Here is a 12,768-nt window from a genome sequence, read left to right on the forward strand (position 1 = left end):
GGGTAATATCTGGGAATGAAATGGCTGGGTCATATAGTAAGTCTATAACTTTTCAAAAGACTGCCAAACCATTTTCCAAAGTTATTTACCACTGAATTCCCAGCAGCAGTGCAGGAGATGCCAGTTGCTTCACACCCATAACCTTAGGAAAAGATCAGTTGTTCTAGAGCCATGGTAACAAGTAGCCACCTGTGGTAAGTAAACTGGCTACTGACAGCTGGCTTCTATGATCTGTCTCTGCCAGTGTTCATGCCCTGTGTAATCCTCCTCTCTTACTTGTGGGCAGGACATGTGACCTCCAAACATTCATATATGCATAGGTGATGGGAGATATGTAATTACATGTATGAGATTATGTGATTGCATTACATAAGATTGTAGGGTTCATCTTGCTGGAGTCTCTCCCTCTTGAGCTGTGAGGAAGCAAGCGGCCATTGGAGAACTCCATGCAGCAAAGAACTGTAAGTACCATCTAGTGCCTAAGGGCTGAGCTCCAGCTGACAGTCAGCAAAAAAGGAGGCTCTCAGTCAAACAACCCAAAGGAACTGAATAGTACTAACAACCAGGCAGGTAGAGAAGCAGATCCTTCCCCTGTCAAGCCTCTAGATGAGAACCTGGCCACAACCTTGACTGCAGCATTCTAAGACCCTGCATGGCCCAGAAAAGCTGTCCTTGGATTACTGACCCACAGACATGATAAGGTAATAAACATGTGTTGCTTTAAGCCACTATGTGTGCGGTAATATTGTTATGCAGCAATAGAAAACTAATAGAAAATCATCAGAACTTGTCTGAAATATGTTCAGTCAATGACAGCTTACCTCAGGGGATCCTTTTTGCAAACCAGGATATCAGAATCTGTCCATTGTCCTATGTTCAAGTTCACTGAGTCTTCTGTCTGCTTAAATCTCCTTTGAATCTCTCTAATGAATTTTTAATTTCAATTATACTTTTTAGCTCCAGAATTTCTTTTTGGTTCTTTCTAAGTTTTCTGTCTCATTATTGATATTTCCATTTTGTCCACACATTGTTTTCTTGACTTTTTCCATATCTCCCTTTAGTCCTTTGGGCATCCTTAAGGCAGTTACTTTGAAGTCTTTGTCTAGTATATCAGACCTTAGGTCTTTCTCAGGGACAGTTTCTATTGATTTATTTTATTCCTTTGAGTGCACCATACTTTGCTGTTCCTTAGTATGCCTTGTGATTTTTTTTTAGTGAACACTGGACTTTTGAGTTTAATAATGTGATAACTCTGGAAATCAGAGTGCAAAGTGAAAGAAGGCAGTCATAAAAGACCAGATAGTGTATGATCCTACTTATACAAAATGTCCAGAATAGGCAAAACCAGGGAGACAGAAAGAATGTAGATCAGTGGTTGCCTAGGGCTGGGCTGGGGGTTGGTGGAAAATAGGAAGTGACTGTAGTGGGTGTGGGGTTTCTTTTTGGAGGGGTGATGAAAAGATTTTAAAATTGGATTCTGTGATAGTTACTTGAAGTCCTGAAACTGTACATTTTATGTGTGTGAACTTTATGTAATTTTTAACTCAATAAAGCTGTTTAAAAAACAAACAAAAAAATAGTCATTCATCAGACCTTGACTGGGTATTTCCTTTTTGCCTACAGTGAAAAGTGAAAGTTGCTCAGTCATGTCCAACTCTTTATGACCCCATGGACGGTTCAGTCCATGGAATTCTCCAGGCCAGAATACCAGAGTGGGCAGCCTTTCCCTTCTCCAGGGGATCTTCCCAACCCAGGGATTGAACCCAGGTCTCCCACACTGCAGGTGGATTCTTTGCCACCTGAGCCACAAGGGAATCCCTAACTGTAATGGATATAATGAAGGCCTAGAAACACATAGAAGATACCACCCCTGACTCTGGCTAAGAACTCTGTCTCATGAAGGCCGGATCTTCATTATCTATTGCTGCCTAACAATCACCCCCAAATTTAGTGGCTTAAAACCACCACCACTTTATTGATTGTGATGCTATAGTTCAGAAATTCATCATGGGTAGTGGTCTCTGCTCCAGTGAAGTTTGCTGGGCTCACTCAAGGGGCTGCATTCACCTGGTGGCTGGAAGGTAGGAGGTGGCCTCACTCACATGTCTGTGGCCTTTGTCCTGGCTGTTACTCGGGGTGCCACGGTTCTCCTCCTTGGGGTCTTTCTCTCCACATGGCCTTCTCTCTAGCAGGATAGGCTGAACTTCTTTACATGGTACCTGGTTTCCCAGACGGAGGAAGCTATTGGGCTTCTTAGGTCCAGAACTGGCACAGTGGTAACTTCTGAGGATACTGTTGATCGAGTCACACGGCAGCTCAGGTTCAGGTAGAGAGGAAACAGACTCTTCCTCTCGATGGGAGGAGTAGTCCTGTGTCTGCAGGTTTAGGAGGAGTTGGTGGTACCGTCTTTGCAGAATATCTACCACAGGAGTCTGGGCAGTCGCTTGACTCAATGTAAAATCAAAACAACTGAAGTATACTGAACTTCAGATTGAATGCGAGCTGTCTAGGGCATCCACTTCTCCCGTTTTGGAATGCACACTCCATGCGGGATTTTTATCTGTTTGGCTCATTATTTTATTCCCAGCTGGACAGCACTGCCTGGCTTTGATAGAGGCTTAGGAGTATTTGTCTTAGGAAGGACTGCTTGGTGTGATGGTAACAGAAGAAGGATTGGTGTGGAGCCACTCCAATAGAGAAGCTGCAGTGAGTCTGGGGAAAGAGTGTCTCAGAGGTGGGGAGACAACGTTTATTCACTATTCTACAACATGAATTGAGGCTGCCTACGCCAAATGTGAGGGGGAAGGAAGAGGCATCCCTTGAGGAAGGGGATTCCAACATCTCAGTGCATGACATGTGCTAAGTCACAGTCAAGAACTGGGTCCTCTTGGGATAATGGAGGCTTCAGGATGGACACTTAGATGGGACTGAGCAAGGCAAATATGGCAGAAGTGTGACTGAAACAGAGCTGAAGACAACACTAAAAAATGATGGGTATGGGGTATGAACGTGACTGAGAAAGTCCAGAGGCTTGAAAATAGTCACCTGCAAAATGTATTTATCAGATAAATGATAAGGATCTTCACTCTAAGTCCTTAAAACATGTAAGCTATGTGATGAAAATTAGATTTGAGTCAGGTTATGATTATTTGGTGCAAAAATTTTTGCATTAGTTACAAGAAGAGTGTCAAGGAAGCCCATTCATGTTTAGGATTGGTGAGTTAATTGATGGTGATTATTTACCTTAATGTAGTTTTATAACACTTTAGAAGTTTGCAAAGATCATTGCTAAATACTTGTGCCTTGGTGAAAAACAAAAATAAAAGATTACTAGTATCTGGTAGTATCTTCTTTCTCTTCCTCCTTCTGCCCAGGGAAATGATCTCAACTCTTGTTCACGGTGAGTGAACCAGGAGAGGAGGGGGATAAAGGAGTGAGATGAGTGATTTCCTCTAGGAAAACAAAGGCTGACAGAGACAGCACGAGGCAGGTTAGTTGGGGTAGAACTGGGGGAAGAAATCCATGGTTCTATCCCAGACAGGTAGGTCCTCATGGGGTGGTGATAGAGAAAGGGCATTTCTATGTACTGGTGTCCTGAGTTGTTATAAGAATCCTCCTTGAAGAAAGTGCTAGGGTTGTTTGTTTGTGGGTTTGTTATTGAAGTTTTGTTTGTTTTGCAGGGACAAGTGTTGACCGTGTTATTTACTGCTATGCTGAAACTGGCATCAAGACGGCCCAGTCTGTTAGGAACATTAGCTTCTTTGGTTCAATACTGGTTCAACTTCCAAGACTTATATGCAATGTTTGGTGCCACTATTATCATTTTCCCTACATTAGAGGACACTGAGGCTCCAGACTGCAAGGACATCCAACCAGTCCATTCTAAAGGAGATCAGTCCTGGGTGTTCTTTGGAAGGACTGATGCTAAAGCTGAAACTCCAGTACTTTGGCCACCTCATGTGAAGAGTTGACTCATTGGAAAAGACTCTGATGCTGGGAGGGATTGGGGGCAGGAGGAGAAGGGGACGACAGAGGATGAGATGGCTGGATGGCATCACTGACTCGATGGACGTGAGTCTGAGTGAACTCCGGGAGTTGGTGATGGACAGGGAGGCCTGGCGTGCTGCAGTTCATGGGGTCGCAAAGAGTCGGACACAACTGAGCGACTGAACTGACTGACTGAAGCTCCAGAGGGACTAAGACCAGAGGAGTCAGAGATGAGAGTGCATGAGCTTCTCTGTGAGGCCTCAGTGTGAAGGCCTGAACTATGGCTACAGACCATTCTGGAGACATGTTGTTAGGAACACACTGTGTGTACTAGATTCCTTGATTTGGAAAATTGGAAAGGGTTGTACACATTGGCCCGCAAATTCTCACTGTGGTCAGTGGTATTAATACTTTTGGATGGAAACCTGTGGATGTTCAAAAGCACAAACAAAAGTTAATGACACACATTCTATGAAAGTGCTTCTGTTCACTCACAAAGGACACCTCTAGGTCTGCAGTTCTTCAACAAGTTTTGTTTACATGTTCTGAGAATTCTATCCAAATTGTGGTGCTTTTCCCAGAAGAATGTGCATATGCACACAGGCAATGTGACATACAATTGTAAGGAGGATCTAGGTTTTGCAACCAACTGAGAACATACAGTACATTCAGCTCATTCTTTGCTGACCTCACCAAGGTTGCTTGAATAGAGTGAAATTATCTTCCATCATAAAATTCTTTGCATCTTTCAGGCAGTTTTAAGCTTAACCCAAAAACAGCATGAAGGAAAGTAATCATTCCATCTATAGTTAGAGACAAGATTCTTGAATTCAGCATGGAAACCATGATGGTGCTTTGATCAATGAGATTGTTCTCCAGGGAGGGAGGCTTTAATGACATGTGACTAACTTCTCCTCAGTAGCTCCAGGAGCCGCCTGTGAATGAGTCCTTTCAAAGGAGGTTCAAAGATACGTGACGGGCCCAATTTTAATTCTGAACATTGAGTTTTATTAGGTAAACAGGAGTACTTTTCAAGTCCTCTCCCCTGAGTCATTTCTGTGTAGATAAGGAAACCACTATCAGTGAAGCCCTGGCAACATGTTTGGGATGAGCAGGGGAGAAACTTCCATTATCTTTGTGGTCATCTTGAACAGATCCTGAAGAAAACTACTCCCGTCAGTCCATAACTTTTGTCCTACCTAAAAACTTAGCTGTGGTCTTCTTTTTTCTTCTATTTTTTTCCTGAGGATACATGAGCAAAAAAAAAAAAAATTTATTTTAATTGAGGTTTGTCTGTTATGCCAGGGAAGAAAAAATATTTGTTTTATGTGAGTTCTTATTTGAAGTGAGTCATGCCTAACTACACTAAGAAGATGAAACACTAGAGATACTTTGTTTTTTTTTGTTTTTTTTTTTTTAATGTCCTCTTCATTCATTTGTTAAACTCCAGGAAACCTGGTTCTTTGAAGGTAATTAGTGATGGTAGGAACAGTGTCATTTATAATAACAGTCATCATAGCCTCTTATATTTCAAGTCCATTCGGCTTTCAGGTGGACAGGGCACAAGATCAGTAAAGGAGGTGAGGCACAAACAAGCCAAATTCCCAATCTTGAACTTCTCACCGACCCTTCATACTGAGTTTTATAATGTAGAGAAGCAATCTTTAGTGTAATCTTGAGCCCCTCCCCCTTTTTTATTTGTGAGGTGTGAGGGAGGTGTCTTAGTCCCCTCCTTAATGGGCAGTGCTTTGAATGGTTGTTGAGGATGTGGAACTTTAAAAATCACTGAAATGTACCTTCTCATTGTTTTTATTATGTCCTAAAACCAAATGGAGAATTTGCATTATTGTTGGAGAATAAGAGATCTCTCTCTTTTCAAGACTGAGCTTCGTCAGGAGGGAAGAAACTATCCTCTGCCCTTCCAGGTTCTTCTGGCTTGTCTAAGAATTAAATGAGACAGATTACCAGTAGAAAATCAAATTTAACTTCATATATATAGGAATGCACACACATAAGAGGTCAGAGACTCCACATATGTGGGACAGAAAGGTGAAAGGAGGTACTTATGCCATCCTGAGCTAAGGAATGAGGTATGGGGTCTAGGTCTTCCAAGGACAGGAGGGTCATTCTCAGGAGATTAAGAAGAGCAGATATTTAATAACTAGGTGTTTGTTCTGTCATAAAGATGGGGCCACTAAGATAAATTTTATCTCTGGTAAATACTTTTTCTAGGAAAAATCTCCAATTTAAAATCTTCTAAGTAGTTAAGACAGGAGCAGTGGATTTCTCCTGAACCCATAGGATCTGAATTGAGTTTAGTTCAAAATAAGTCTTGTGTAAGAGTACCCCATTCACGTATGACCTAAATCAAATCCCTTATGATTATACAGTGGAAGTGAGAAATAGATTTAAGGGACTAGAACATTTCATGCAAGGATGGGCTTGATAAAGGACAGAAATGGTATGGACCTAACAGAAGCAGAAGATATTAAGAAGAGATGGCAAGAATACACAGAAGGACTTTACAAAAAAGATCTTCACAACCCAGATAATCACGATGGTATGATCACTCACCTAGAGCCAGACATCCTGGAATGTGAAGTCAAGTGGGCCTTAGAAAGCATCACTATGAACAAAGCTAGTGGAGGTGATGGAATCCCAGTTGAGCTATTCCAAATCCTGAAAGATGATGCTGTGAAAGTGCTGCACTCAATATGCCAGCAAATTTGGAAAACTCAGCAGTGGCCACAGGACTGGAAAAGGTCAGTTTTCATTCCAATCCCAAAGAAAGGCCATGCCAAAGAATGCTCAAACTACTGCACAATTGCACTCATCTCACATGCTAGTAAAGTAATGCTCAAAATTCTCCAAGCCAGGCTTCAGCAATACGTGAACCGTGAACTTCCAGATGTTTAAGCTGGTTTTAGAAAAGGCAGAGGAACCAGAGATCAAATTGCCAACATCTGCTGGATCATCGAAAAAGCAAGAGAGTTCCAGAAAAACATCTACTTCTGCTTTATTGACTATGCCAAAGCCTTTGACTGTGTGGATCACAATAAACTGTGGAAAATTCTGAAAGAGATGGGAATACCAGACCACTTGACCTGCCTCTTGAGAAACCTATATGCAGGTCAGGAAGCAACAGTTAGAACTGAACATGAAACAACAGACTGGTTTCAAATAGGAAAAGGAGTTCGTCAAGACCGTATATTGTCACCCTGCTTATTTAACTTCTATGCAGAGTACATCATGAGAAACGCTGGGCTGGAAGAAACACAAGCTGGAATCAAGATTTCCTGGAGAAATATCAATAACCTCAGATGTGCAGATGACACCACCCTTATGGCAGAAAGTGAAGAGGAACTAAAACGCCTCTTGGTGAAAGTGAAAGAGGGGAGTGAAAAAGTTGGCCTAAAGCTCAACATTCAGAAAACTAAGATCATGGTATCTGTTCCCATCACTTCATGGGAAATAGATGACTTTATTTTTGGGGGCTCCAAAATCACTGCAGATGGTGGCTGCAGCCATGAAATTAAAAGACACTTACTCTTTGGAAGGAAAGTTATGACCAACCTAGATAGCATATTCAAAAGCAGAGACATTACTTTGCCAACAAAGGTCTGTCTAGACAAGGCTATGGTTTTTCCAGTGGTCATGTATGGATGTGAGAGTTGGACTGTGAAGAAAGCTGAGCGCTGAAGAATTGATGTTTTTGAACTGTGGTGTTGGAGAAGACTCTTGAGAGTCCCTTGGACTACAAGGAGGTCCAACCAGTCCATTCTGAAGGAGATCAGCCCTGGGTTTTCTTTGGAAGGACTGATGCTAAAGCTTAAACTCTAATACTTTGGCCACCTCACGCGAAGAGTTGACTCATTGGAAAAGACTCTGATGCTGGGAGGGATTGGGGGCAGGAGGAGAAGGGGACGACAGAGGATGAGATGGCTGGATGGCATCACTGACTTGATGGACTTGAGTTTGGGTGAATTCCAGGAGTTGGTGATGGACAAGGAGGCCTGGCGGGCTGGGATTCATGGGGTTGCAAAGAGTCGGACACAACTGAGCGACTGAACTGAACTGAAGAGTAGCCCATTTAGGGGATGCTTGTTCTGAACCCCTATAGACCAAATTTTTATGTTTTTCACTGTGGTCCTAGGATATTTCTAATTTTTCAGGAGTGGTCCCTTTTTATCACTTTATTTCCCTTGTGAAATCGTAGCTAAAATGGGATAGAAATAATTAATGGAAGAAAGTAAGACACTGATTAAAATAGATATTTGTTTTTATTATTTCTTTTGGATTATTTCCACATTTCATATTTAAATTGTGGTAGATGATCTTAGAATTAAGCTCTGACAACTAATTATCTCCATTATGCTGATTTCCCACTTTTCTTCATTGCTTACCTCTTAGAATTTTGATTATTTCTTAAATTTCATCATGTGTAATAAATCCATACTAACTTGCAATATTTGAGGAAGTAGAGAGAAGACTAAACTAACTAGCTTAAAATCTTCAATACAGTGTTTTTCAAAGAATGTTATATTTTCATTTGTGTGTATATGTATATATAAAAAACATAAATCACATATTACCTAGCATGATCCTTAAGGAATTTGCAATTTCCTTAGTCTTGGTTTTGCATGTAAATGGAAAATTTCTAAGTGCTTGAGGTTACTTTGAAAGAGTCCTTAATAGTTTAACCAGTAACCCTTAAAGCTTAAGTATACTCTTATTTAGTAAACCATTTTTATTTTTCTCATAGCTAGGTTGAGTCCATTTAGCTCAGCTATATGAAGTATTAAATTATTAAGTAGAATGGAGCTGCTAGAATATTTTTGGAGAAAAATCTACAGTGCTCTCCATATACATGTGCATTTGCATGACTATTACATCCACTACACATGCTGATGTATATGTGCACATGTACTACAGTCCCTGAGCACACCATGTATTGTGGGCAATTGGAGGACATGATCTTTGGGTATAAACTAGACCAAGCTTTCTGAGGGCAGGAAGCATGGCCCTTGGCATTCTTCTTCTGTGTAAACATATCTGCCAAAGACTTAGCTTGGTGCCCGTCTTAGTTGGGGGCAGCCTTTATGAGAAGCAGTTCCAGTTCCTTTCTGCCTTTCCGTCTGGGTGCTGGTGAATGGGAGGGGAGGCTGTGTTGCAGGAAGGCTGGGAGGTTGAGCTGTGCAGTGTGCCTTCTTATAGGTAGGAGTGTGACTTCTCACCTGTTCATGATTTTCTTGCTGCACACCATAAGCACAGTAGTTAAGAGCACAGGCTTTGGTGTCAGCCCTGGATTTGAACCTTGGCACTCTCATTTTCCAGCTGTGGGATCAATCTTGAACAGATCTAGTTAATCACTCCAAGCTTCATTTTCCTGATCTAGAAAACAGAGATCATAATTACACCCTCACCAGGTATATATGTACTCTTGGAAGGAATTTTTACACTGGCAAACAGGTGATTCTTGCCTTACTATTGAGTAGATCAGTTTATCATCTAACTTACACAATCAGCCTTTCTGAAAAAGCCCATTTTGACTAAAGGTACAACCAGTCCTCTGCAACCACCGGTTCCACAGCCACAGATTCAACCAACCTCATATAGATGACATTCCTGGGGAAAAAATTCCAGGAAGTTCTAAAAACCAAAACTTAAACTTGCTGTAGGCCAGTGACTATTTACATATCATTTACATTGTATTGGGTATTATAAGTAATCTAGAGATAGTTCAAAGTACGCAAGAGGATGTGAGTAAACTCTATGCAAATACTATGCCAATTTATGTAAGGGACTTGAGCATCTGTGAATTTTCGTATCCATGGGGGTCCTGGAACCGACACCCCATGGATACTGATAGACCACTGTTTGGGGGGATTTTTGTTTTAATTTTGAAATGGTAGATTTTTTGCAAGCTAATTAAAATGTAAAGGTTTTCATAAACTAAGACTTTTCAACAGTCAGATGATAAATGTATAACTGATACCGACGGATGAAATGGGCTTTGCAGGTTGTTCAGTTGGTAAAGAATCTGCCTGCAGTGTCGGAGACCCAGGTTTGATCTCTGGGTTGGGAAGATCCCCTAGAGAAGGAAATGGTAATCCACTCCAATATTCTTGCCTGGAAAATCCCATGAACAGATACTATCCATGGGGTAGCAAAGAGTTGGACATGCCTATGCGGCTAACAAGGGTGAAAAGGAAAATGTACCGCCAGACCAGACTGTGACTAGGGTTGTTAAGTCAGCATCGTTCCTGACAGTGCAGGGTCAAGTTCCCAAAAGGAATTTGATTGGCTTAACTCAGCCTGAGAATAGATTCCCCGTTGGCCATATCCTCCTATTTCAGTCAGGATCACAAGACACAACGCATAAACTGGGGGAAGTCAGATGAGTATGGGAGGCAATGACAGACGTCTCTAAGCTCTGTGAGGGTCAAAGGCAGTAAGGATTTGCTAAACTTTGAACATTGGTAGAAAAATGACCATAAAAAAAAAAAATTGAGTATTGATGATAGATAAAACCTTGAAAGTGTGAGATCATTCAGGCAGAATGCAGATGGAGAAGGGCCAAAGACAGCTGACTAGGGAAACCTGACATCCATGAGAAGACACAGGGAACTAGAAGAGAAACCAAAGAATTACCAGGAATGCAGAGCTATGTGATGTTTCATATTAGAAGGTGTAAAGAAGATGAAAATAACTGATAATGCTAATTGAGAGTCTTTACAAGATAATGTCTGAAAGCAGCTACATGTAAAGGTAGCTGCTTTCACATGTTGGGCTTCCCCAGCGGCTCAGTGGTAAAGAATCCACCTGCAACACAGGAGCCATAGAAGATGCTAATTGCATCCCTGGGGCAGGGAGATCTCGAGCAGAGCATGGCAATCCACTCCTGTATTCTTGCCTGGAGAATCCTATGAACACAGGAGCCTGTGAGCTACAATCCATAGGGTCGCAGAGTCAGACACCACTGAAGTGATTTAGCATGCACAGAACATTTTCTAACACTATATTAAAAAAACTCAAAATGGATTGGAGACCTAATTGTAAAACTGGAAACCATACAACTCCTAGAAGAAAACATAGGCAGAACATTCTTTGACATAAATTGAAGCAATTATTTTTTTGATCTGTCGCCTAAGGAAAAGCAAATAAAGGCAAAAATAAACAAATGAGACCTAATTAAACTTAAAAGCTTTTACACAGCAAAAGAAACCACCAACAAAACAGAAAGACAACCTACTGAATGGGAGAAGATATTTGCAAAACAATATGACAGATAAGGTATTAATATCTTCAATATATAAACAGCTCATACAACTGAACATAAAAAAACCACAAACAACTCGATTAAAAAATGGGCAAAAGACCTGAATAGACCTTTTTTCCAAAGAAGACATATGGCCAACAGGCACTTGAAAAGATGCTCACATTGTTAACCATCAGAGAACTGTAAATTAAAACCACAATGTGATGCCATCCATAATAGCTGTTCTCAAAAAGATCGCAAATAACGAATGCTGGTGAGGCTGTGGATAAAAGTGAACTCCCGTGCCCTGTTGGTGGGAAAGTAAATTGGTGCAGCCACTGTGAAAAACAGTACATATGGAAGTTTCTCTCAAAAACTAAAAGTAGAAATACCATGTAAACAAGCAATTCTACTTCTGGGAATATATCTGAAAAAAAAAGGAAAACACTAATTCAAAAAGATACCTGCGGGGATGTCGCTGGTTCTCCAGTGGTTAGGTCTCAGTGCTTTCACTGGGGACGGCAGGGTTCAGTTCATGGTCAGGGAACTGAGGTGCTATGAGCCGCAAGAGTGCAGTCAAAAAGAAAAAGATACACCCCAGTGTTCACTGCAGCATTGTTTACAAATAATCCAGATACGGAAGCAACTTACATGTCCATCAATGGAGGAATGGATAAAGAAGATGTGGGATATAGATATATACACATATATACGCACAAACACAATGGTATTTGGTTCAGCTACAAATAGGAATGAAATTTTGCCATTTGCAACAATATGGATTGACTTGGATGGTATTACAGTAAATGAAATAAGCAGAGAAAGATAAATACTGTATGATATCACTTATATGTGGAATCTAAAAAATAAAACAAACTAGTGAACATAACAAAAAAGAAACAGATTCACAGGTATAGAGAACATGCTAGTGGTTACCACTGGGAGCGAAAAGAGGGGAGGGGCAAGATGGGGTAAGGGATTGAGAAGTGCAAACTACTCTGTATTAAAAGAGCTACAAGGATACACTGTATAGCACAGGGAATTTAGCTAATATTTCATCATTGTAAATGAAATACAGCCTTTAGAATTTTTGAACCATGTTATACACCTGAAACTATTATATCAACTATATCTCAATAATTAATAGATAGATGGATAGAAGGTCTGAAAAACATCCTATGGATCTACCAGTGTAGTGGGTCAGAGGCCAAACTACAAGTGTACAATGATTGGGGAATAAGATAGAAACACAAATGTTCATCATATTATTCTACCAAGAAGCCTGATTGCAAGTTGGAGGAGAGAGATTAAAGGAAAATTAGAGGGGAACATAGCATCAGTGGAGGATATTAAAACTTTGTTTGAGATAAAAGTCTTAAGCGTATTTGTCAACTGAGGAGAAAAGGCCAACCAAGAGGGTGAGTGGAAGATGCAGGAGGAAAATGATGAATGAAACAAGAATCTCTGGGAGGTCTGAGGGAACAGAGTGGTAGGTGGAGGCATCAATTTTTTCAAAAAATATA

This window comes from Bos indicus x Bos taurus, chromosome 26 (assembly GCF_003369695.1).
Source record: "Bos indicus x Bos taurus breed Angus x Brahman F1 hybrid chromosome 26, Bos_hybrid_MaternalHap_v2.0, whole genome shotgun sequence".
NCBI classification, from domain to species: domain Eukaryota; kingdom Metazoa; phylum Chordata; class Mammalia; order Artiodactyla; family Bovidae; genus Bos; species Bos indicus x Bos taurus.